Source organism: Anolis carolinensis, chromosome 3 (assembly GCF_035594765.1).
Source record: "Anolis carolinensis isolate JA03-04 chromosome 3, rAnoCar3.1.pri, whole genome shotgun sequence".
Taxonomy (NCBI): domain Eukaryota; kingdom Metazoa; phylum Chordata; class Lepidosauria; order Squamata; family Dactyloidae; genus Anolis; species Anolis carolinensis.
Window position 1 is genome coordinate 92,574,853 of NC_085843.1, and position 24,772 is coordinate 92,599,624.

Consider the following 24,772-nt stretch of genomic DNA (forward strand, 5'->3'; position numbering starts at 1 on the left):
AATGTTTGCTTTGTATGTATTCTGTAATCTGCTCTGAGTCCCCTCAGGGAGATAGAGTGAAAATATAAATAAAGTATATTATTATTGTCTTAATCTCCAAGATGGTTCATAGAGAGAGATATGATCGGACAGGTAAGCTGGACTAGAACTGTTTAGGACTCTATAGTTTAACTACTTCCCAGTGCCTTGTATACCTTTATTAAAGCTGACTGCAGAAAAAGTCCAGAAAAGGGATGTACACATTTAGCCTATAATATTCCATTGGCATTGGTGAAGTTGCCTGGATGATGTTTTTACAAGTCTGCGTTGAACAGATGCAAAGAATCCTAACTTCTCCACCCATAGATCTTGTTCTTTTCAAAGATCTCCTGAAATTCTTTCACAGATTCAGTGTGCATCTCCCTGGCTTTTTCTAAACAATCTAAAGAAATTCCACAGAGATGAAATTGTTCCTTGGTAGTTTCTGACTGGTGGAATGCTGCAGGTCTTTGAGAAGGTTAGATTTGGTGAGTGAGCACTGCAGTGGATGTAGACAAGCATTGGATACTTCTGTGATATAATTGCCTCTACACCACTAATAAGTAGGCATGTCCGATCAATGGAAAAAATGTTTCAATTCTCGTTTCTAAGTAGGGGAAGCCGGCGCTTCGATATAGAAAGTATTTCTGAAATTTTCACCCAAAAATTTTGGATATTTCTGAAATTTTGTAATGATTCTAAATGTTTCTAAAATGTCAGATGCGCATGCGCAATCGCCAAAAAAAAGGAAACGGGGGGGGGGACTTTTACAGGGCTCTCCCACCCTCATTTCTTGAGCTATCCTCATCAAATTTGGTACAGTGGGAGAACACATTGAACACTCTTTGCTCAACAAATTGCAGAACGTTTCCTGTCTCCTATGATTTTTGGTGAATTTTCATAACTTTTTATAATACACTATTTTCAATATTTGAAGAAACCTGTTCCTGGTTTGAAAGTCTTATTTCCTGTTCAATTGGGTTCTTATCACTGTGAAAGTCCCTCTTCTACTTGTGTATCTTTGTTTCTGTGGCCGAAAATCTGCGAAAATGGTGGACATTTGCCTTGGACCTTATTGATCAATGGTGCCCCTGGCTGACCTTGTGATTGCAAAAATAAAACTCAGCCCGAGGCTTTGGATTAGAAACGGAGCGTAAGGAAAGCAATGCCTTGGCAGGCATGCCCACGTCCTTTGGAAACTATAAATGGCCTTGGACCCTCTATTGAATCAATGGCTGACCTTGTGATTGCAAAAATAAAACTCAGCCCGAGGCTTTGGATTAGAAACGGAGCGGACGCCAAGCAATGCCTTGGCAGGAATGCCCACGTCCTCTGGAAACTATAAATTGCCTAATGCCTTGCTATCTTTTCAAGCAAGGACTCTTTGCAAGATCCCACAAGCCCCAAGCCAATGCATTATTACCCAAAAAATTTACACATTCTCACTCCCAAGAGAAGAATGAACCAGCAACAAAAGCCCAAACCCTTACCAGACCCAAACCTCGGTCTCTATAGCCAGAACTTCACCCTGTCTCCCTCAATACAGGTGGCTTGTTTGATTTCCGCTTGCTATGCGCAGCGCACCACCCTCTCCACTCAGAAACCCACCCCAGAATGGCTCGCCAGGGCTACTCAGGGGGATTTTATGGCGATCTTCCACATGGACGCAGAGGACCCTAGCCCCCACCTTTGCATCCATCGTGGAAGCATCTGATTGTCCCGGAAGCGGCAGCCATTTTTGGCTGCGCTAGGCTCCCATTCAAGGTAGGTTGCAAATATATATATATATATATATATATATATATATATATATATTCTTTTGGGAAAAACTTTAACGAAACATTAAGACACAATTAGAGAATGGGCCAACGATGGTTCAAATTGCATTGCCGGTTGCGCCCAGGGACAACGTCTCAAAACGCAATTCAAAAAGCGAGAACAATCTGATTCAAATCCGAATTAAGACTCAAAACGATTTTTTGGACAACCCTACTAATAAGACCACTCATATTAGCAGCTCCATAATAACGCTGTCCATACAAGTATTGCAATTTCAGTCCATTTTTTCCAGTGTTTTCAAACTAATGCCTACAAGTCCTTCACCTGTCATATCACTTATCTTCACAAAAGCCTATAAAGTCTTCTCTTATTCGGTCACTTGCGACCCAGGGAGAAGCACAACAGAGTTTTTGCGACCCTGGAGAGGAACAGGTGTGGTAGTCTTCAGGACAGACCCCCCAGTCTTAAGGTCCTGCTTTTGAATGCCAGATCCGTCAATGCTAAGACAGCTGTCATCCAGGATTTGATCCTGGATGAGGGGGCAGATCTGGCATGCATCACCGAGACATGGTTGGATGAGCTGGGTGGTGTGAATCTCACCCAGCTGTGTCCACCAGGTTTCGGGGTGCATCAGCAGGCCAGGGTTGGGGGACGGGGAGGAGGAGTCGCGGTGATCTTTCGGCAATCCATCGCCCTGATCAGATGCGCCGTTCCGCAATCTTCGAGGTTTGAGTGTGTCTTCCTGAAGGTGGGAGCCCAAGACAGCTTGGGGATTCTGCTGGTGTACCGTCCACCCCACGACCCAGCAGTCTCTCTGTCCGAGCTAGCAGAAGTGGTCTCTAATGCGGCCCTGGTCTCCCAACAACTCATAGTTTTGGGGGACATTAACATCCATGCCGAGACCATCTTGACAGGTGCAGCTCAGGATTTCATGGTTTCCATGACGACCATGGGGCTAACTCAAGTTATATCTGGGCCCACACATCAGGTGGGACACACGCTGGACCTTGTTTTTATTGTGGACGATGGGACAGTCAGAGTGGAAGAGCAAAATATTCTTCCATTGTCATGGTCTGACCATCATCTGATCTGTTTAAGTTTCGCCGTGTCTTCTAACCTCCGCAGGGGTGATGGACCCACTAAGATGGTCCGCCCCAGGAGGCTGATGGATCCGGATGGACTCCTGAGGTCTCTTGGGGATCTTCCTGTTCTGGAGACTGGTGATCCTGTCGATGTCCTGGCTGATCGCTATAATAGTGAGCTGACAAGGGCACTTGACACGATCGCTCCCGAACGTCCCCTCTCGCTGCGTAGAGTCACATCGACTCCTTGGTTCACTGAGGAGCTGGCAGTGATGAAGCGTGCGAGGAGGGGACTAGAGTCATCTGGAGGAAATCTCGCGATGTGTCTGACCAAGCACGGGCTAAAGCCGCTATTAAGGCTTACTCTGTGGCTCTGCGAGCAGCCAGGAAAGCTTTCACGACTGCCCGCATAGCGTCTGCGGCCAACAGGCCATCAGAGTTGTTCCGAGTTGTTGGGGAGCTTCTGCAGCCTCCAGGGGCTTCCCGATGACCTGGCAACTAGGTGCAGCGATTTTGCGCACCATTTTGCAGGCAAAGTTGTTCAGATACGCCGTGAGTTGGACTCCAGCTTAATTGTAGTTCCAGCGGAGGTAACCGAGGTACCTATCTGTCCGATTTTGTGGGATTCTTTCCGGCTTGTTCTTCCTGATGACGTGGAGGGGATTCTTGGGTCTGTGAGGGTGACCACTGGATCCTTGTCCCTCTTGGCTGGTTAAGCTGGCCAAAGATAGGTTGTTGGATTGGTTTGTGGCTATAATAAATGTCTCGTTGGGTCAGGGGTCAGTTCCATCCTGCTTCAAGCAGGCGGTAGTAAAACCGCTACTAAAAAAGACCTCGTTAGACCCATCTGTATGTAACAACTACAGACCAATTTCCAACCTCCCGTTTTTGGGCAAGGTTCTGGAGCGGGTGGTTGCCACGCAGCTCCAGGAGTTCCTCGATGACACTGATTTTCTGGACTGCTCACAGTCTGGCTTCAGGCCTGGGCACAGCACCGAGACGGCTTTGGTCGCCTTGGTGGATGACCTCCGTAGGGAGCTGGACAGGGGGAGTGTGACCCTGCTGGTTCTCTTGGACATCTCAGCGGCTTTCGATACCATTGACCATGGTATCCTTCTGGGGAGGCTCTCCGGGATGGGGTTCGGTGGCACGGTTTTGCTGTGGCTCCGGTCCTTCCTGGAGGGTTGCTCCCAGATGGTGAAGCTGGGGGATACCTGCTTGGACCCCTGGCCATTGATCTGTGGGGTCCCGCAAGGGTCTATCTTATCCCCCATGCTATTTAACATCTACATGAAACCGCTGGGAGAGGCCAGCCGGAATTTTGGAGGGTATTGCCATCTCTACACAGATGACACGCAAATCCACTACTCATTTCCATCTGACTCCAAGGAAGCCCCTCAGATGCTGAACCAGTGCCTGGCCGCTGTGGCGGACTGGATGAGGAGGAACAAGCTGAGGATCAATCCTGACAAGACAGAGGCCCTCCTGGTCAGTCGCTCGTCGGATCGAGGTATTGGGTGGCAACCTGTGCTGGACGGGGTTGCACTCCCCCTGAAATCACAGGTCCGCAGTTTGGGGGTCCTCCTGGACTCAGCTGTGACGCAGTGGCTGGGAGGGCCTTCGCACAACTCAAACTTGTGCGCCAACTGCGACCATACCTTGTGAAGTCTGACTTGATCATGGTGGTTCATGCCTTAGTTACCTCTAGACTGGACTACTGTAATGCGCTCTACATGGGGCTTCCCTTGAAGACGGCCCGGAAACTACAATTGGTCCAGCGTTCGGCTGCCAGATTAATAACGGGGGCGAGTTACAGGGAGAGATCTACTCCCTTGTTCAAGGAGCTCCACTGGTTGCCGTTTATTTTCCGGTCCCAATTCAAGGTGTATACCATCACATATAAAGCCCTAAATGGTTTGGGACCCACCTACCTTCATGACCGTGTCTCCTATCATAAGCCTACCCGATCCCTTCGATCATCAGGGGAAGCTCTCCTGTCGCCAGTGCCGATATCCCAGACCCGCCTTGTGGGAACAAGGGAGAGGGCCTTCTCTGCTGTGGCCCCCTGATTGTGGAACTCACTGCCCATTGAGATTAGGCAAGCCCCCACATTAGTAGCCTTCAAAAAAGACTTGAAAACATGGCTTTTCCATTGTGCCTTTGGAGAGTAACTATTTTATATTTCTTTTCCGTTGCTCCCTCTAATATCTATCCTCTAGACTACACCACTTCCTTATGACCCTGTTCGCTATGGGTTTTATTCTTATGTCTTTCTCACCCTGAGTTTTAACTTAATGTTCATGTGGTCCACCCTTGTTTTCATTGTTTCCTTGATTTGTATTTTAATGGATATTATTATTTATTGTATTGTTCACTGTGTTGTGATGTGTTGTTCTTTTATATGCTGTTTATATTGTATTGTTCTGGGCATGGCCCCATGTAAGCCGCCCCGAGTCCCCGTTGGGGAGATGGTGGTGAGGTATAAATAAAGTTTTTATTATTATTATTATTATTATTATTATTATTATTATTATTATTATTATTCCTGCAGCTTCAACAGTGAATTTGTAAGAAGTTTTCATCCATACATAGATGTTCAAACCACCATGCCACACTTTATGAATTCCTTTCTTCTCTTTTTCCTACCTACCTTTCTTTCTTCCTTTTCTCCATTCCTGATTCCCTCTCTTTTTTCCTACCTCCTTTTCTTTCTCACTTTTTCTTTCTTCTTTCTCCTCTCCTCCCACCCTCTGTTTTGGAGAGAGCAAGAATGGGATGGAAAGGATTCTTTTAATTTTGGGGGGAAAATAGAAAGGAAAGGAAAAGAGATTTAAGAAGCAAGGGTAAGCGTGTGGCGAGGATCCCTTCATTTTGAAGGGAGTTAGAGAGGGGAAAGGAAAGGAGAGTTAAAAAGCAAGAAGAAGGTGATGGTAATGGCAGGGCACAAATGGTGGCAGTAGAAGTAACATAAAGTTTAAAGTGGGGGTGACCTTGGGGGACTGGATTTTGTTCACAGGCCTTAGTTTAAGTACCCCTGGTGTAAATGCATTGTTAGTCTATCAAAGCTTATGCTACTCACTCCATTCCCTCAGTTTGTCTTTAATGTGCTATAAGTTCCATTACATCATACTATTTATTTAAGGGATGTCCATTAATTCCTCATGTTTAACTTGGAGTGAGGACTTGTAATCTGATGCAATTCATTGTATTTTTATCTTTCAAATATGGAAGAGATTCACAACCTAAAATAAGATGTCCCTCATGCACAGAAAACACATTCCTCTTCTAAATCCTGCATATTATGCCATGTCTTTTCGAGCCAATTATACTGAAATGCAATTTGGGGTCTTTATTCATATGCTGTTTATCCTCAGAGGGGTATCATAATTTATAATTATAGTTTCCTTAGTCTCCTTTACTTACAATCTTAATTTCCCATTAACTATTCCATCCCTTAAGATACTTTACTGTCCATAGGTATTTAGTTCATCTTGCCTCCTGTGCAATCACTGTCAAATGTTAAACCTTACATTCAGTATTGTCTTACTAACAAATTGCATCTCTTACTGTTATTTCAATCTTCCTCTATGTGAGTTCTTTTCTTTTTTTTATCCTTTGTTAATGACCTCATTATTCAGAGAGAGTAAAAACCCTAATTATGTTATCCAGGAAAGTCCCTGCTTTCTTCAAAGACCTGTGTTTGTATCCAGACTTTTATACTTAGAACAGACCAATGGAAATTCATACTGTGGAGATGGGGGGGGGGGGGGCTTTCCTGGACATTATATTAGTTTGGTTGTACTTACATCACAGGAGAGGGGAAGTTTAAATTCTGGGGTAAAGGTTTCAAGATTGTGAAGATTGTGGTTGAGACAGCTTGTTTGTTTCCCACACATCATTTTGGGTTGAGTTTTTTAGAAGGTTTTAGCAAGTGAAGTTGGTAAGCGTATGTATGAATGATCAGTAGCTGAGAGCTTTAGGAAGGAATGGTGAGAAGGGATTGAACTATAGGTTGTAGAAGGAGCTGGGGTTAAAACCCATGTTGATTCTAGAGGATTATGGAAATTAGCAAGATGAAGGAACTGACAGATATCTGTGGGAATAACAAGCTCTCCCAATTATGTCATCTTATGGGAAAATCCTTCAATCTTTTAATACAGCGCCTCCAGATGTTGAATGATAAAATAGATCTCCTATTTAGAGAGATCTCCTTACTTGTGAAAAACACTACACAGTATGCCCTCCTGATGAAGGAAGATCGGGGGTCTGTTGCTTATGCAGATGAAAGCTGCACTCTGGGTGCAGATGAAAAGGGAGGGGTAGGCCAAGTAGATCATATGGTGGAACCTGTGATAGAAATGAGGAACAGTGGGAGACAGAAAGATCCTCTGTGGGATTATAGGGAATGGAGGGGGTAGATACTTGGTTCTGGCTCTGAACCCACACAGGGAATGGGATAATATATCCCCTGAGTCAAATGCCCAAACACCGGCTGTCATTTATCGATGCAAATGACATCCAGATAAATTGGCTTTTGAAGTGATAGACTCAATGCTTAATAGAGGCAGATGGGGTTCAAAGAAAATGGTTAGGAAGTTTCTAGCTCAAATTTTATTCAGGCCTCAAGTTGAAGTCAAAATTGAGAACATAACATGGCTTTGCAGAGACTTCCATGCACCTTTGTGTTACCTTTGATGACGGCTCATTGCTTACTGATTTACTAGCACTCAGGCCCCATAATCATCAGGAGGGTTTGTACAGATCCCCTGATCCATCCCCTTTTAGCTGGTCTGAGACTACATGCTCCTGGCGTCACAAATTCTAATAAGATCAGAACACCTAACCCTGTAACCAACTCCCCTTCTCTAACGTTAGGAATTTGTTCAAAGATCCCCCAATCTTACCAACCTCTGTCCAGTCCATCCCCCAATCTTTACCACATACCCTGTCTGAACACAGTCCACCCTCTATTCCAGACGAATCCCTCCTGTTATTTTCCCAGGAACCATCTTTTTACTCTATACAAGACAGGAGAGTTGACTAGGACCCCAAATTGTAAATCTTTTCCAGCCAATCTTCCTGGGGGGGAGGCCTGGAGTGGGGGGAGAGACCATTTAGGTCGTGTGGGGGAGGAGGAGGGGTGGTCATCCCCATCCAGGGAGAAGCCCAACTGAGTCACTGCAACCCTGGAGAAGGATATATGACCCACGACCTCAGGGAACCGCCAAAAGGCTAAATGGAGGGCTCCACAAACACAGCAAGGACCAAGTACCGAGAGCACAATAATCCCAAATAAACAGCTCGGGGGAAGGTCACAGGGGGCTTACATGTATTTAAACTAATGCACAGAGCATGGGAAATAAGCAAGACGAACTCCAACTCTTAGCACAGCACCACACGTACGACGTCATAGGCATCACTGAAACCTGGTGGGATGACTCCCATCACTGGAATGTAGCCATTGAGGGCTATAACCTCTTTCACAGAAATAGAACAAAGGGGAGAGGAGGGGGAGTAGCTTTATATGTCAAAAACAGTTATGTTGCAGAAGAAATGCAAGACTGTAATCTGGGAAACCAGCTTGAAAGCATCTGGATAAGAATCAAGGGAACTGGGACTCAAAAAGATCTCGTCGTGGGTGTATACTACAGACCTCCGAGTCAGGATGAAGGACTTGATGAAGCCTTTTGTCAACAGCTGACCAAACAGGCACAAAGAAGAGATATAGTAGTCATAGGAGATTTCAACTATCCTGATATCTGCTGGAAAACAAACTCGGCCAAAAGCACGAAGTCCAACAAATTCCTCACTTGCCTTGCAGACAATTTTATGGTCCAGAAGGTAGAAGAGGCAACAAGGGGATCAGCAACTCTTGATCTAATCTTAACAAATGACCTGATCAATACAGTCGAAGTGGTCAGATCCTTAGGGGCAAGTGACCATGTGCTCCTGCAGTTTGTGATACAAAGGAAGGCTGAAACTAAGACAAGTCAAACATGCATTCTGGACTTTAAGAGAGCTAACTTCCAAAAAATGAAGGAAATACTGAGCAGCATTCCATGGACGCCAATATTAAAAGACAAGGGAGTTAAGGATGGATGGGAGTTTTTTAAAAGTGAAATACTCAAGGCGCAAATGCAAACAGTGCCAACTAAGAAGAAAAATATGACAAGTGCGAAGAAGCCAGAATGGATGTCCAAAGAACTTCTAACCGGGCTAAGATTCAAAAGTGGAATGTACAAGAAGTGGAAAAGGGGAGAAATCACCAAAGAAGAATTCAATCGTATAGCCAACTCCTGTAGGGAAAAGGTTCGTAAGGCTAAAGCGCAAAATGAGCTGATGGCTTGCCAGGAACATTAAAAACAAAAAAAAAAGGCTTCTTTGCTTACGTTGGTAGAAAAAGGAAGAAAAAGGAGGCGATAGGGCCTCTGCGAGGAGAAGATGGGGTGATGGTGACAGGGGATAGGGAAAAGGCAGAACTGCTTAATGCCTTCTTTGTCTCGGTCTTCTCACAAAAGAAAGCCATCTTCAACCTCAGCAACATGAAATGGACGAAGGATTAGGGGAAATCCAACCCCAAATAGGGAAACAAGTTGTCCAGGAACACCTGGCCACTCCAAACGAATTCAAGTCGCCAGGGCCAGATCAACTACATCCAAGAGTACTGAAAGAACTAGCTGAAGTTATTTCAGAACCACTGGCAATCATATTTGAGAGTTCTTGGAGAACGGGAGAAGTCCCAGAAGATTGGAGGAGGGCAAATGTGGTCCCTATCTTGAAGAAGGGAAAAAAGAACGACCCAAACAATTACCGTCCGGTCAGCCTCACGTCGATACCAGGCAAGATTCTGGAAAAGATCATTAAGGAAGTGGTCTGCAAACACTTAGAAACAAATGCAGTCATTGCTAATACTCAACATGGATTTACTAAAAACACGTCTAAAACAAGACTAATCTGATCTCTTTTTTTGATAGAGTTATGAGTTGGGTCGATACAGGGAATGCCGTGGACGTAGCGTACCTGGATTTCAGTAAGGCCTTCGACAAAGTCCCCTACGACCTTCTGGCAAACAAACTAGTAAAATGTAGGCTAGACAAAACTACAGTTAGGTGGATCTGTAATTGGCTAAGCAAACGAACCCAAAGGGTGCTCACCAATGTTAAACATGAGCCAGCAATGTGATGCGGCTGCTAAGAAAGCCAACGGGATTTTGGCCAGCATCAATAGGTGTATAGTGTCTAGATCCAGGGAAGTCATGCTCCCCTTCTACTCTGCCTTGGTCTGACCACACCTGGAATACTATATTCAATTCTGGGCACCGCAGTTGAAGGGAGATGTTGACAAGCTGGAATGTGTCCAGAGGAGGGCAACTAAAATGATCAAAGGTCTGGAGAATAAGCCCTATGAGGAGCGGCTTAAAGAACTGGGCATGTTTAGCCTGCAGAAGAGAAGGCTAAGAAGAGACGTGATAGCCATGTACAAATATGTGAGGGGAAGTCATAGGGAGGAGGGAGCAAGCTTGTTTTTTGCTGCCCTGCAGACTATGACACAGAACAATGGCTTCAAACTACAGGAAGGGAGATTCCACCTGAACATCACGAAAAACTTCCTCACTGTGAGAGCTGTTCGGCAGTGGAACTCTCTCCCCCGGACTGTCGTGGAGGCTCCTTCTTTGGAGGCTTTTAAACAGAGGCTGGTTTAAAGAGAGGGTGCTTTGAATGCGATTTCCTGCTTCTTGGCAGGGGGTTGGACTGGATGGCCCATGAGGTCTCTTCCAACTCTATTATTCTATGATTCTACAGATCATGCTCCAGTCCACTGGTGATCTAAATTCTCTGTGCAACTCACAGCTCTTCATTGCTTGCCCTTCACTCGACACAAGCTTCAAATGTGGGGCAGAGGTATCTTGCCATTTCTAAAGCCAACATAAAATGAGGATGTAATATATATATTTTCTTAAGAATGGCTAATGCTCCTTCAGTTGATCTGGCTCCCACTGAAATAAGTGTTTTAAAAGGGTTCCTTAACAAAGCTTTATTGAAAGGTTGTTAAGTCTGATGCCCCCAAAATGATGGAAAGGGGAGCCTGGGAAGTTCCCCATTGCTGTCAATTTGCCAGATCTTCCTGGAGCAAAAACTGACTTTTGGGCTGCTGGAATGAAAAATGGAATTTTGCCTGCCCTAATTTGAGAGGCTCCTGAAAAACGTATCAAGGGAGCCACCAAAGTCCAGACACAGAAAATGGCACAGGGTTTAGCCAAATTGCACACCCCTAGTACTCAATGGTACATATCCCTGGTACATCACAAAAAATACCCGATATAGTAATGTATAATTCCAGACATACTAGTGAAACGGACAGAGTCGTGTATAAGTCTAGAATCTTTTCCTTTCTTGAGTAGAATGGCAAAAGGTAAGCACTTAGTCTCAGAAAAAAAAAGCATCAAGTCATCTACTCTCTCTGCTGTAGTGCCACTTTTGGCCTTTTTGAATGCCTGGGTTCTTCGCATGCTGCACTACCTGACATCTGCCAGAAGATAGCAGCCAATAATGAAAGGAACAAAGCAGTGACATCTCCAGCCCATCCTCTGTTTGGATATCAGCCATCATGCCAATGCCTTAAATCAAGAAACAGTTTTCTAAGATCTACAAAGATACTCGCAGGAACGCCACAGCAAGCGGGAGTCCAGAAGTGGCTGATTAGAACCCAGAACCTCAATCAGTGGCTGAGATCAGATGAGAAACTCCCTCCTGGGCACACAGAAGACTGGATGACTTGGAAGGTGCCGAACAGACTGTGCTCTGGCACCATGAGATGCAGAGCCAATCTTAAGAAATGGGGCTACAAAGTTCCGCCCACGAAATGCAAGTGTGGAGAAAAGCAAACCACAGACCACATACTGCAATGTAGCCTAAGCCCTGTCACATACACAATGGAGGACCTTCTTATAGCAACACTAGAGACACTCTAAGTGGCCAGCTACTGGGCAAAGAACGTTTAGCATAATGCCAAGTTTTTAAACTTTGGGTGCTTTAAATACATTACAACTGTACCCTCAGTTTCACTTCTGATGTGATAAATAAATGCCTGGGTTGGGAAATGGTGGTGGCAGACAGTAGCCTCCTGAGGCAACACTGGTACTTTTCCTTCTCCACAGGTTGACCCTCGACTTGCACATGGGTCATTTTAAAATCCATAATTTGACCCCAGTACCTACCCTTGTTTTAGGATATATATGAGGCTGATTTATACATGAGCATATATGATAATTGCTGATCTCCCACATTAGACAAGAAACCATAGAATAGGATGGACAATATACATGGATTATACTAAATGCGTTGTTTTAGAAATCTGTAATGCATTACCAATTGCTTAACAAGCTCAATATCATAGTGATAGATTAATAATTCTGCAAAACTAATAATACAGTGCAAGCAGATTTATGTTTAATTGAACAGTCCAATGTTCCTGAATTATTCTTTAACCAGTTCTCTACCTCTTATTAGTCCTTTTATATTGAACAGATTAGTTTCTATGTTACAATGTGGCGTTTTGTCATTAATCAACATATAGACAGGAAAAGGAATTCATTTCTTCATTAACAACCTCATTTCCAAGGAGGATTACTCACATATGCAGAAATCAATGATGGCATTATTTAATTTCCTGACTCTTTTACTTTCCTTGAAAAAAGCTGATATTGGCAATTATTTTAGAGATACAGTATTTAAAACTACAATTTTAGAGGAATATTTTTGGCTTGAACTGGAAAGTTATTGAATATTTTATGCCACACTGTGGGAGTTTTTATACTAGTATTTATGTGTGCACACGTGTATATGTGTTAGGGATCTGCGATCAATTAAAAATGTTTCTAAAATCATTACAATACAGGGGGCATTGGCTCTTGTGTTTCTAAATTTTTCCTAAAGTTTACTTGGTGAAAATTTTACTATTTAATTGTAGAAATTGAGCAAAAGGAGAAACTTCAGGGGCTATTTTCTCCCTCATTTCTACAGCTATTGGGGTGGAATATGCTATAATGGTAGAACATATTTCCCATGCTTAGCTCACCAAATTTCAGAATGTTTTGCTTGTCCACTGAATTTTAGGAAATTTTCAAAGTTTTTATAGACAACATTTTTAAAAAACTATAAGAGCTATCTTCTTGATACTGAATTTTCTATACAATCACACAAGGTAACAGGGGATCATTCCCCCAAACTTTCAGAAATATTCACACATCTACTGATTTTAAAGCTTTTAATTTTTTTTGACAAAAACTTTGAATGTATCTCATATTAAGCAATAGAAGAAACCAATATTAACCAATTCTACATTTTATAGAATTCTAAATGTGAAGGGCACCATCTAGTCCAACTCCCTTCTTCCAGATGGAAGTGTACCATCAAAACTCTCCTGACAGATGGCCACCTAGCCTCTAAATTAAGTAATGCTTGCTTGTAGGGATGTTCTTAGCCAAGAACCTCCTGAGCCTGTGAATCGCCAGCTACCATTACACCCACATTTGGCAGTATATTGGATTACCTGAACTCACTATGTGAGAAAAAAAATCTCCCTCCGTCCCCCGAAGGCTGGCTCCAGTTCTGGTATCTGGCTGCCCTCCCCATCCTACAAGGAGGAAAGAGGGAGGGGGAACAAGGAGACCCCCAGGACAGACCCCCAGGTCTGGGGCAAAGTGGTTGGCTGGCTATATAACTTCTTGCTTTATAACTCAAAAATTGAGGCTGATGCAGTGGGACAGAGACTGACAAAGACCGAGGTCATTCGGTTCTACTATGTTAATAGACTCCAACGAATTGGTTGCTTTATAAACTTGCTTGGTAACTAAAATTAGGCTGAGATAGTGATACACCGACAAGATGGCAGCTCTAAATGCAATATCAATAGACTCCAACAGCTTGGTTGCTTTATACACTTATTTATTTTTATTTATTTATTTACAACATTTCTACCCCACCCTTCTCACCCGAGGGGATTCAGGGCAGCTTACAACAACTGGCAAAATTCAATGCCAAACAGATCAATAAAACAGCAACACATTTAAAACCATTAACAGCTATTCATAAAATACAACACGTAAAATACATAAAATACATTAGTCAGCTAAAACATACAGTTACTTAAAACCACTTTTCCATGGAACCATTGCATATAAACCTAAGTTCAGACCATGTCAATATATTGCTTATTCATTAAATGCTTGCGCACAAAGCCATGTCTTAATGTTCTTCCTGAAGCCCAGGAGAGTTGGGGCCTGCTGGATGTTACTGGGGAGGGAGTTCCACAGCCGGGGAGCCACCACCGAGAAGGCCCTGTCTCTCATCCCCACCAGCCGCGCCTGTGAAGCAGGTGGGACTGAGAGCAGGGCCTCTCCAGACGATCTTAGTGTTCTTGATGGTTCATAGGAGGAGATACATTCAGACAGGTAAGTTGGACCAGACCGTTTAGGGCTTTGTAGGTCAAAACCAGCACTTTGAATTGGGCTCGGTAGCATATCGGCTTAGCAGCTGGCTTAGCAGGGGGGGGGGTGCCCTCCCTGTATGCCACCCAGTTATTAATCTGGCTGCCACCCATTGTACTTGTTGGAGCTTCCGGGCCGTCTTCAAAGACAGCCCCACGTAGAGCGCGTTGCAGTAATCCAAACGGGATGTAACCAGAGAGTGGACCACCGTGGCCAAGTCAGACCTTCCAAGGAACTGGCGCAGCTGGCGCACAAGTCTTAGTTGTGCAAATGCTCCCCTGGCCACCGCAGAAACCTGGGGCTCCAGGCTCAGGGATGAGTCCAGGATCACACCCAGACTGCGAACCTGCGTCTTCAGGGGGAGTGTGACCCCATCCAACACAGGCTGTAACCCTATTCCCTGTTCAGCCTTACGACTGACCAAGAGGACCTCTGTCTTGTCTGGATTCAATTTCAATTTGTTCGCCCTCATCCAGTCCGACCTTGCCCATAAAGGGGAGATTGGAAATAGGCCGAAAGTTCTCCAATTGAGTGGGGTCCGGTGATGGCTTTTTCAACAGCGGTTTGATCACAGCCAGTTTGAGGCTCGCTGGAAATATGCCTTCCCAAAGGGAGGCATTCACCACCACCTTCACCCACTCAGCCAATCCCCCTCTGGCTTCTCTCACCAGCCAGGATGGGCAGGGGTCTAGGATGCATGTGGTAGCCCTCACCTCTCCAAGCACCTTGTCCACACCCTCAGGCTGAACCAATTGAAAAGAATCCATCAAAATGGGACAAGCAGGTGCTCGTGCTCCATCCTCGGAGACTGCCGTTAATATGGTGTCAAAGCCAGAATGGATCAAAGCAACTTGCTTTATAACTCAAATAAGGCTGAGACTGTGATACACCAAAAAGATGGTGGCTCTGTCTGCAGTATTAAGAGGCTCCAGCAGCTTGGTTGCATTACAAACTTGCTTTGTAACTCAAATTAGGCTGAGACAGTGATACACCAACAAGATGGCAGCTCCATCTGCAATATTAATAGGCTCCAACAGCTTGGTTGCTTTAGAAACTTGCTTTGTTACTCAAACTAGGCTGAGACAGTGACACACTGACAAGATGGTGGCTTTGTTTGCAATATTAATAGACTCCAACAGCTTGCTTGCTTGCTTTATAAACTTGTTTTGTAACTCAAATGAGGCTCTGCAGGGTTAATAGACCCCAAAAGAAAATTCAAAATAATTTCAATTTAAAATGTAAAAAATAATTTCAATTTTAAATGCGATCAAGAAGAATTCTGGGAAATGAAGTTTGGTAAGGTGAGGACTCATGTGGCAAAGAATTCAAAAGGGCCTGCTCTAAACTTCATTTCCCAGAAATCTGCTCGCTTCCCACATTAAAGCTCTTGGGTTTTCCCTCTCCAAGTTGGAGAAGTTCGTTTTAAAATGGAAGTGCTGAATTACCTCCAAATCAGCAGCATCAGAGATTTCAAAAGGCCCTGCACTAAGCAACATTTTCCAGAATTCTGCTCACTTCCTGCATTAAAGCTTCAACATGAATGGGGTCTCTGCCTCTCTCTCTGGGCCAGCCATGTGTGGAGGGACTTCTTCCTTGCTTGCCCATCCAGCCAGACATCCCCCTCATCACTCTCTTTGGGGAAAAGAGCAGGACTTCTCCCTCCACTCTGGCCTCACCATCCTCCTCTGGGCTCTTTGGGAGAACCAAACCCAGCCTTCATGAGGAAGAAACAATGCCAGCAACCAAGACCTGGAGCCATTTACAAGATTTACATAACTCATCTGAAAGTCATAGGTCAGTGTTCTGGATCTTAATTTTTTTTGCGTGGCCACTACTTGTATTTCTTAATATTGCTTTGTATGTCTGAATCTAATGAATTACAAACGGAAAATGAATTACAAAGTTTTGCATACCCCTAGTATATGTGTGTGTGCATGTACATGTGCATGGATCCTCTCTCCTTTGAGATAAAACAATAAACAAATTAACCCTGTCTGCATATATCATAGTTCTACATTTATTTTTACTCTGACATGCTTTGTTTCTCTCCCTATATATTAAGAAATTGCCTATGGGTTCTTTCTCACAGGATCTATAGCCAACATTTGCTCAAGTTGACTGTGTATGTTACCTCAATTGCTTTTCTGTTTAGTTAATTTACCTCATGGCTTCTTCCCCTCAGAGTTTCCATTTCAGAACTGATTATCTATAGAACATTTAAAGTGACATTCTGAAGAGAAATATCAGCAAAACCAAAGAGGGTGGAAGGATTCCTATGGAAATCTATATTATTTGCTGGTCTTCACATTAGAAGTGTGTGATGTCAAAATGAACAGACACAAGCATTTGCTCTCTCTCCCCCTCCCTCCCTCCCCCTCTCTCATATACACACACAGCTCAGCAGTAGAATCCATGCCAGATTCTGACTAGATTGAAAGGAGGTATCCAAAGTACTGGAACGACTTAAGAATATGTTTCAGAACCTCAGACAGCTTCTTTTTAATGATATTTTATTTCATTTTCAGTTTTATGACATAAAGGAAAGGGAAATAAAGAGGAGGGGGGCAGATGGGAGATATTAAAAATATATGTTGGTCATGGAGTTTGCTTAGTAAATTAATTAGTAAATTAATTCTATACATAAATATGTTGTATCACTGGGGATGTGAAGAGGGGGGAGATTATTTTACATACTCATTAACATATAAAGGGGTTCCAACTAGAATATCTTCAACTCCAAAAACAAATAAATTCTTGTCATCTGTTGTTCATGCTGATCTTTCTGCTTCTTATATTGCACCATTTTTGTCTTATCTTCTCCTCTAAGCTTGAGTAGTAAGTGTTCCTTCTAATTGTTTTAACAGTTTATTATACATGCTCTATTTTCTCCCTAGTTTTAATAATATCCATCTATTAACATAGTCAATTCTTTTGTTACTGCATTAGTAATGCATATGTAAATATATAAATGCTTATTGTATTAATTTATCTCCTATGCAGATTCTGTATATATATATATATATATATATGTCTTCATATATGTATATGTTTCTATAACATTCATATCACTGAAATTCTATAAATTGCTAATATGTTATTCAAAGTATTAGACAGCTTCTTTAAAGTTTGTGCTAAAACCTGGAGTGGATTCGTTGCTTCGTTGATAAGAGGGCTCTTAGTCACTCTGACAGGTGCTCACCTTGTGGCAATACAGCAGCTTTCATTTGCCTCTCATGATTTCTTTTAATTGTAAAAAATGAGGTTTTGAGGAAATCCCAGAACTGCAGAATGACTCCAGCATATTGGCATTTTGGTTTATGATGAAGATGCTATGGTTTGTCTTTTGCAGACACACATTGTCAAACACAGTGAAGTCTTTTAGAACAGTGTAGGATGCAGGTTGGAGGTTCTATGCTGTTCTATGAAATGATGTTTTTGGCTGATTAGCCTTTAATCACATCTATGCATAGATGTGAAATCTAGAAAACAATGCAATAGAGATTAAAATGAAAATGTCCAGCAACACCGGCATTACCTAAACTGGAAGATCAATCAAGAGCTTCAAAAGTGCAATTCAAGTCAGAAGAATTTAATAAAAATTCTTTAGGACATTTCATATGGTAATTGTAATTAAGAGCAGTTAACATTGTTACATATTGCTGTTTTTGACATTTCCTGTGTTTCTGGTTATATTTTTTCCTTGATTTCCATTTGTTTGGTTATTTTCTAGTGACACACACATGCATATATCTAGAGTGATACTGATAGTAGCATTTGGATTTTCAGCTTGTGCCCTTCCCCCTGCAGCCCTTGCATCTCCCTGAAATGGAGCTCCAGAGAACCCTTTGGAATAAGGATGTAAATCCGCAACTGTACCATACTCACATAAATATGATAGATTTCTTCTCTGGAAGAAAACATTTATTCTTCTGCAGTACACTTCCCATATCTGAATATTCAAACTGTTATGAATAAATTATTCTGCATAGAACACCTGTTTTCTAATTCAACACCCATGACAGCACCATTTTCTGCACAGAAAATAAAAGCTTTTTATTTTTTTAAAGCAAAAAAAAAACTGTTTTCCTTATTTTTAGTGGCAAAAGAACATATATATTTCCAGTGAAAAATTATTTTCTTTCACAATCTGGGACATTCTAATGCCGGGAGAAAACTGCAAAATTCTCATTGGTCTATTATTATTTCTGACAGGGTTTCCGAACTGCAAGGAATCGTGCTTTTTCAACCTGGGAGTAAATAACAACAAATTTTCTTTAAGCTTCTATTCCAAACTAATTTGTTTTTGCTTTTGTGTTTGTCAAGTTTTTTTTAAAAAAAAAAAAATCACGATAATCATTCTTCAATTTTGATACCAATTAGACATACAAAGGAAATAAGTGTATTTCGGTTTTCTCTATTCAAATACCACAACTGTATGTTACTATTATGTTTTCCTATAGCACTCTGTGAAATGGGTTGCTACTATTCTAATTTCACAGCTAGAAACAAATTGTTAAACATTAGATACAATGTCTTGCATGTGTATTCAGCGCAAAAAGAAAACACACAAAATGTATTGTTTGTTTATCCATCATCTATATAATTCAATTTGCAAATTGTTTTTGTTGATGCCTGTAATGGCAACTGATTTATTTATGTATTTGGAAACAAAAAACAAAGGCCAACTCTGGTTTAAAGAACCAAAGACCATACAAAACTGAATAGTCTTGTTCTGATTATATTCTATTCAGATCAGCATGTAACTATTTGGAAACTGCATCAGAAAAGAACCCATAATCTAAGATTTTTCAACAAGCTGGCAGAGTGTAAGTTTCCATCAGTGTTCTTATGGGAAGCAAAAGGATGTCCCATTGAGGAGGGGGCAAGCTTGTTTTCTGTTGCTTTAGAAACGAGGACATGGAGTAATGCATTTAAATTGTAGGAAAGGAGATTCTACTTAAACATTAGGAAAAAACCTCCTAAGGATAAGAGCTGTTCAATGGTAGACTATGCTGCCATGATGTGTGGTGAGATCTCCGTTTCTGGAGGTTTTTAATCAGAATCTGTATAGCCATCTGTTGGGAGGGCTTTTCCTGTATGGTAGGGGTTGGACTGGATGGCCCTTGTAATTTCTTTCAACACTATGATTCCATGATGGTGGTAGTAGCTCTGGCTAAGGTTTTATCTTAGAGATGCATCAACATATGGATACTGTTGGTTTAGGGGCATAGGGTGCTCTTTTCCCTTGGCTATGCAACAACAACTAAGCAGTGATACACCCCTATGACCAATCATGGTCATGTGAGTTGAGAACGTATGGAGTTGCAGTTTCCATTATGCAGGCAGAGGTTAAACCGTGCAGGAGAAAACATTGAATACCTCCTTACAAAGCATTCTAGTATTTAGTCTGGCTGAACTGTTAAGAAAAGATTCTAGCCTGTGCTGCAGAAAATCCATTTCCAATAAGGATCCATATGTAAGCTTTGCAGAGAGGTTTTTAAAAATAAAAATGAATTACGTGTTCCAAAAAAGAATGTAGATTAAGCATCACTTATTTGGAATTCTGAAATCCAAAATATTTTGAAATTCAACAATGTCTACGTCAGTGGCTTTGATAGTGGCACCTTTGCTTTCTGATGGTGCAGTGTAAACAAATTTTTATCCATGCACAATGTATTATTAATATTATATAAAACTACTACATGTAAAGGTGGCACCTGTATAGCACACATAGGTAGCTAAGTTTTGACCATACATATTGATGTTTCTCTTAACTTCTTTTTTATGACACAAAATGTATTTCTGCTACCAGAAGCACTGGTGTAGAGACATAGCTTGGTGTGGCCCTATGGAGTAAGAAAGTGAAGAGTGAATTGTTTTTATATATTAAAAATCCTTATAAGAGTTTCTCAACATACTTTATGTACTTGTGAATGCTAGATAAAAATAAAAGTGACTTCCCACACTTCTTCCTACATTTGTCCTTATAACGCCTTCTTTTACTCCCCCTTGTCCCTTCTTTCTATGTCTTATACTAATCGGGAAAAACAGAAATATTTCAGTTTGACATGAAACCGTCTAACTTGTCAGTTTAAAAAAGAACAGCCATGAAAATATGCTTATGTGAAATATCTTGTAGATTCTGAAAAGCAAAGTCCAGAATATCTCTGTTTATGGAGTAAAGTGAAATATTGTATGACTGGCACAATATTTATTTCAAAGCTGTAATTTCTTTATTGGATATTCTCATTTTATTTTCATTTATTTTAGTATATTTGTTTCCTACCTTTCTAATTCAAAATTGCCAAAAGTTGCCTAAAGCAGCTAGCAATTCTCTCTCTGTGTGTCTTTTACTATCTCTTTATTAAAAACCAAAACAGAAGTGACAATGCTACCTGAAGGTGCAGCCCCTCACAAAAAAACCCAAATTGTTCCAAATGGTGAAAATAATAGAAAGTTCAGGAATATAAAGAAAAAGAAAAGGGTGGAAAGTATCAGTTATGCAAAGAAGTGTTCTATATCTCCTCAGTTAGACTAGAATGTGAAGGTCTTTATTTTAAAAGCTGAGTTGTTAGTTAATTATTTTCTAACTTTTGTGTATTTAAAGTTTTAATTTATCCTGTTTTTAAAATGCTATAGTTGGTATTGGATCCTGCATAGGGAGAAAGACAGAATATAAATCAAATCCATACAATCCACCAATAGACTGCAGTGAGAGATGGTGGGAGGTGTAAGATAATTCTGTCAGATGGGCTGGTGGACTCTTCTGTGGTCATGGTAAAAAATACTTTAAAACTCTATAACTTTAAATTGGCATTAAATATGTTGGTTTTGGTGTTATATACCTTCAGGTTAACTTAAACTTTAGAAGATTTATTTAGAGGTTTACCACTGCTCTTCTCTTAGGTTGTATCTACACTGTAGAATTAACTATCCTGACTCAATGATATGGAAATATAGGAGTTGTAGTTTTTTGAGGCATCAGCATTTTTTGACAGAGTAGGCTAAAGACCTTGTAAAACTATAACCCCCATGGTTCCATAGCATCGATCCATGGCAGTTAAAATGATGTCAAACTGTATTAATTCTACAATGTAAATGCACCCTTAGAATCGGAGGGTGAGAATCAGAGATGCACCCTTAGAACCAAGGTCACTCAACAAGCTTCTGTGACTCCATCTATAGTGACCACTTATTTATTTATTATTATTTATTTATTTCTGATATTTCTACCCCGCTCTTCTCCCCAAGGGGACTCAGGGCGGCTTACACAACTGGCAGGATCACTACCAGTACATCATAATAAAATAAAATAAGAATAAAACAGTTAAAATAGTTAAATAACATAGTAAAATACAATATATAAAAGATTTAACACAGTGCAACACCGAATATATATGCCAATCATCCATCAGACCTTGTGCAAAAGCCTTAATCCAATCCATGTCAACGCTAACTGAGTTCATTCATTAAACGCTTGCGCGCATAGCCAAGGTGACACTTGAGTAGAAGGCAAAAACTTTGTCCTGGGAAGAGGAACTTCATCCTTCACCTGTTTAATGGAGTTTGTGGCAGAAAAATGAAGTTCCAGGAGTGCAACAAGTACTTTCACATTAAGTAGTACACAATGAAACAGGAACATATACTTTCAAACAAGGAATAGAATGTCATCATTACTGTAATTAGTCAGACTTTGTTGTATGGCCATCTGTTCAGACAGGTGATGTTGTCGGGTTATACATGTTAGTTCCTCATTGGGTGTATACTGACAACAAGGGTACAGCTAAGTAAATGGCAAAAATGTAGTACTGGCTGTTGGGACATGGATGTGCTAGAGAGGAATGTAAATACTGAGAGCCAAGGTCATGCAGGCTGCTAACAGAAATAGCCATATATAACCCAGGAACAGCACCCTATTGTTTGATGCCACAAGTACACAACCAAATCTGTCTGGATCGATGGCCAGGCAACAAAAAAGTGTAAATAATGACAAAGTTCTGTTCCTGGCTTGAAAGTGTGTGTTCTTGGTTCATTGTGCAGTGCTGACATGGGCAGAAGTTGTCCTACCCATTGTTTGGTTTGTTTGTGTGGCAGATACTTCATGAAACGTCTGGAAGTCACAATTTTTCTGGCCAGGACAAAGAATGGAAATGGATCCGTATATCTGCATATCCATATATCCACATCCCGGGGCTTTAAAAAAAAAAGCTGCTGAGGCTTCTGGTGGAAGTATTGTGATGACCATGTTGGAAGCCTCTAAATCTCGGAACAAAGAAGCAAGTCTGGACAATGGAGGCAGAAATCCCAGAACTAATAGGTCTGTATGTGGGCCTCTTCTGAAGTTCTGGGATTTTTTGCCCCTGTATAAAACCTGTGAATTATTGCTGTCTGGAAGCACCCTGAGTCTCAGGTAGTCCATTTAGAACAATGGTTCTCAACTTGTTAGTCCCCAGGTGTTTTGGCCTACAACTCCCAGAAATCCCAACCAGTTTACTAGCAGGGTAAATTTAAGTCATAAACAACTTTTCAAACCTATATTGAAAATATGTTGCCTCTCAGTGCAATTTAAATAAAAACTGGTGCAATACAGTTCTATGAGCTTCCATAAGCCTTCTGTGTCAACAGAGTATAACTAAATCAGATCTACAATTTTGGCTGTTTATTTTGTTTCTTAAATTCCATTTGTTTCATTTTCTTTTCATGTCTGTTTTGTTCATTTTCCCCCTTCACTGAATAGGGAAAACCAGTTTTACATAACTTTAAAATTATCTGCGCAGCGAAGACTAAATAATGTCAATCATATCACAAGTTAGTTCATACAAATTAATTAAGCCTTATTAGTGCCGCACTCCTTCCAAAATGGTTTAAATCAATATCTTTCTCAGTTTCAGTTGACAGTTTGCTTCTATGTATTCGACTCCACTTTGATAGGTCTGTACCATGCATAATGTTTGATGCAACTTGTTTTATAGATTGCAAGGATTATCGTGAAATAATTTGTCAAGGTAAAGCAGAGATTCAAATTAGATTTGCAACAATTATGATTTGATATATGTTTCCAATATCAGGCCTATGTTTAGGTGAATTATCCTGACAATGATTTCCCCCCATATTTTTTGCTGTATTATCATCACTTGGAAAGTGTTCTTTTTGTATGTGTTATCTCATTTCCCCCCTATGGTATTGTTGTCCCTGGGAGTGCATTTGCAAGATATTTGATCAATCTGTACTATCCAGATGAACATTCACTATATATGCTATAATAATATGCTTTGCTTCAACCATCTGTCTCATATTTCACTGAGTTCTGTCATGCCACTTTTAACCTCAGCTGACTTAAAGTCAAAATCAGACATTTGGCTTTCAAAGTCAAATTGCTTTTTTGGAGAGGGGCAAATAACATGTAAGTATATGTAACTCTAAAGCAGTCATTTTCAACCTGTGGATCCACATGTGTTTTAGCTTACAACTCCCAGAAATCCCAACCAGTTTATCAGCTGTTAGGATTTCTGGAAGTTGAAAGCCAAAAACATCTGGGGACCCCAGGTTAAGAACCACTGCTCTAAAGACTGCTAGCCTCTACAGTTACGTTGGTGTTGTGCCTCTGTAAGAACTCTCATTGTTTACCCCTACATCAGTCCTTTTTTTAGTTAAAGGGATTATCACTGTATGTATAGTTTTGTGTGGGTCAATCTAGATAGCCTCTTTCCCTTTGAAGTTGCCATTGTCCTGCCCCTTTAAGAATCCCTCAGGGTAGGAGCCTCAGGCAAGGCACTTCTGGTTCTTGGAGGAATCAGCCTTTTTAGTGACTGGAAGGTGAAGAAAAAGGAAGGCTGGAAAGTCTAAAAATAGCACAGCCAGTCAGAGCTGTATTCAAGTCCAGTCAGAGTTAAGTATTGAGACCATCTTAAAGACAGTTGGACATCATACAAGCAAGAGACCATAAGAAGAAATAAAGATTTGAGCGCCTCAGTTTAGCCAGAACTGTGTTTATCTCTCAAAGACTTTACCTCTCTTCATAAAGACTTTGTAGTGAGACTCAGGAGGACAGAAAGTCTAAAATTCTTTTCAGTTAATAAACTGAGGCCCCCAGTGGCGCAATGGGTTAAACGCTTGTGCCAGCAGGACTGCTGACTTGAAGACTGGGTTGCTGACCTCAAGGTTGCCGGTTCAAATCCAATCTGGGGATAGCGCGGATTATCGCCCTTTGTCAGCTCCAGCTCCATGCAGGGACATGAGAGGAGCCTCTCACAAGGATGGTAAAAACATCAAACATCTGGGCAACCCATGGGCAACGTCCTTGAAGATGGCTAATTCTCTCATACCAGAAGCTACTTGCAGTTTCTCAGGTTGCTCCTGACATGGAAAAAAAGTTAATAAACTCTTATTTGATTCAACTACATAG